This window comes from Pteropus medius, unplaced genomic scaffold, assembly GCF_902729225.1.
Source record: "Pteropus medius unplaced genomic scaffold, Ma_sr-lr_union100, whole genome shotgun sequence".
Taxonomy (NCBI): domain Eukaryota; kingdom Metazoa; phylum Chordata; class Mammalia; order Chiroptera; family Pteropodidae; genus Pteropus; species Pteropus medius.
Genome location: NW_024350037.1, coordinates 7,145 through 10,000, shown reverse-complemented (window position 1 = coordinate 10,000; position 2,856 = coordinate 7,145).

Genomic DNA, 2,856 nt, shown 5'->3' with positions numbered 1-2,856 from the left:
GTTTCCTCCCTCCCTTTCGCTGACACACTCCCGCGGTGGGCGACCTCTGAGAAACCCAAAGGGGCGGCTCCTCTCTGCGCTCCGTCCAAGTCTTCCTACTGACTTGACTTCCATCTCTCTTGGAGATCACGACCAGACAGGAGAATCTCAGGACTCTCGGGCATACATTTCCGTGACCTTGGCGGTGTGGCCGCTCCATGAGGGCCGATGCTTCCCCCGTCCACTGTCATGCAGAGGGGAAGCTCTGCTGCTCAAATCTCTGTCTGTCTGTCTGTCATCTGTCCTGTCTGTCTGTCTGTCTCTCTCTCTCTCTCTCTCTCTCTCTCTCTCTCCCCCCTCCCTCCTCCACTCCCATCTCTGGGTTTCCCTATGTCTCTTTGGGGTAGGCCGGGTGGACCGACAAGACCCCGAAGGGCATCAGATGGAGGGAACATCGTGTCTTCCTCCCCTCCACCTGACGACGGCGGACGGGCACGCCGAAACTCTTCTCCTCGTGCCCCCGCCCCCCGCCCCCCATTCCGTCCGTCGTCGGGCTCACGTGCACCCTACGTACGTGGGCACCGACGGGACGAGACTTGGCAATGGCTTCGGTGGCTCTCTCTGCGCTGCTCCCCAAGGGCCATCTCCCTGGACCCCCACCACCGAAGAAGAAGAAGGAATCGATTCCAGAAGTGAGCGGACTCAAAAGTGACACAGAGACAGGGGTAGAGACAAGCCCCGACACACACCCGCTCCCCCAAACAAAGCAAAAAGTCTGCTACGCTCATACCACCCTCGACCAGCCGGATCGCGGCTGATCTCGGAAGCTCGGCAGGGTCGGGCCCGGTTAGTGTTGTGGCGCGATCGATTCTGAGACCCACCGAGCCAAGAGAGATGAATCGTGAGCCTTTATCAGCCGGCCGGCGACTGACTCTCGACCACGCAGGGTCAGAGGAGATCGGCCCCGAGCTTCCAGAGGAGGCAGCTTATAAAGCTTAAGACCATATCCTGGTGGTCTTCTGAACGAGCGAGCGAGCGAGCGAGCAGATTACAGAAAGCAGATGTTGGCTGTACACGTCTCACACAAAGACAAACGTTTCCGGGGAACTCTTAGATCACACGGGGCCTAGCAGGCAGTTTCGTTATCTGCATCCCGGTGGCTGTCCGTGCTTTCCTGGGCGCTGGCGCCCGAACATATGACATCCCTTCCCTGTGACTGATTTATGGGAAAGTTTTTCACTCCTACAGTCAGTACTTGGATGGGAGACCACCTAGGAAGACCGGGTGCTGTAGGCGTTAAGAGAAAAAGAAAAATGTCTGACCGCCACGTTGTCCACCTGAAACCCATGCGATGTCGGGTCGTAGGCCAGCGGTAATGCAGACAGACAGACAGACAGACAGACCGACCGACCGACCGACCGACCGACCGACCGACCTCCCTCCCAACCTCCCAACCTCCCAACCAACCCACCCACCCCCCAACCCAAGATTGCTCTGAAACCCAGCGAACGAAAGCTACTCTCCTGTGAAAGAGAATGCTGCCTGCAGGACCCGAGGTGGCAATGTTTCCCGACTGGGGTGGATTGCATAAGCATTGTCTGGTCATTCCTTGATGTTTTTCACCTCTTTGCCACTTATTTACGCTGTCTGCAGAACATTTATTTATAGAACCTTTGAAAGGTGTAAAGAATATCATGAATCGAAACAGCATCGCCCATCATCATATTCTCCCCATCCTACTTTAAAGGAGACGAAAGTGTTCTTCTTTGGTGGCAGCGAAGCCTTTCCCGACTGCGACTGGTCGAAATCTCTGGGTAGACGTGGCGGATGGTTGAGCAGGGGAAAGAGAAGGAAACGACAAAAAACAGCAGCAGTGGCGGCAGCGGCGGCCGCGGCGGCAGCAGCAGCAAGAAGACACAGTTCACTGTGTAAATGCTATGAAAGGTGGGTAGGGGATGCGTGCCTGCCTGCCTGCCTGCCTGCCTGCCTGCCTGCCTGCCTGCCTGCCTTGCAAGTTTTGCAGTGGAAGGCGATGCTTTTCAATGCGAGGCCGCTGCCTGCCCGCCCGCCAGCACCTCCGCCGGCTGTCACGAAAGATTTTCCTTCACCGTGACGGGAAGAAAATATTCCATAGTGCCGAACCCTGGCTTTTCACACCCCGACCCTCACCCCGACAGACACAGCAGGCAGGCACACCCTCATTCCGAGTCAAGGAGAGGGTGTCCCGATCCGGTTTTGGTTTCAGGTTCGGTGCGTCTTGATCGTCATCGTTCTCGCCGCGGTCCAACGATGGGTGTGGGGGTGTGCGTGTGCGTGTGCGTGTGCGTGTGCGTGTTGCGGGGTGCCGAAAACGGACGCCGCCCACGGTGGACCATTTGAAACCGTGGGTCGATCACGGTGCACGCGGCGCCCCGGCAGCCGAGGCCGTTCCCATCCTCCTCGTCCTCGTGTTCGCTCTGTTCTGGCCGGATGTGGAAAACGAAACGACCCCGGGATCCCGACTCAGAGTCGCGGCGTGCCCAGTCAGAGGGTCTCCCCAACCCCGCCCCGCCCCGCCCCGCCTCGGCCCCAGCGCGCCATCCGAGACCCGCTTCGCGCTCTCGGGGGTGCCATCCGTGGGGTTCTTCCGTGCGTGCCCCCCCCCACCCCCGCTTTCCCTTTCGACGGGTGAGGAGGTGGCACGGGACATTGCCAGTGGGTTCTGTAGAATGACGCCGAGGATTTCCCGTGGGAAGTGGGCCGTGGGACGGGGCGGGGTGGGGGGGCGATCCATTCGTCGGCCCCGTCCCCGTCCCCGTCCCCGCCACCATCGGGGGTGGGTGGGGTGGGGTGGGGTGGGGGGGGGAACGGGGGTCCGGAAGGCGACCGACGAGAACC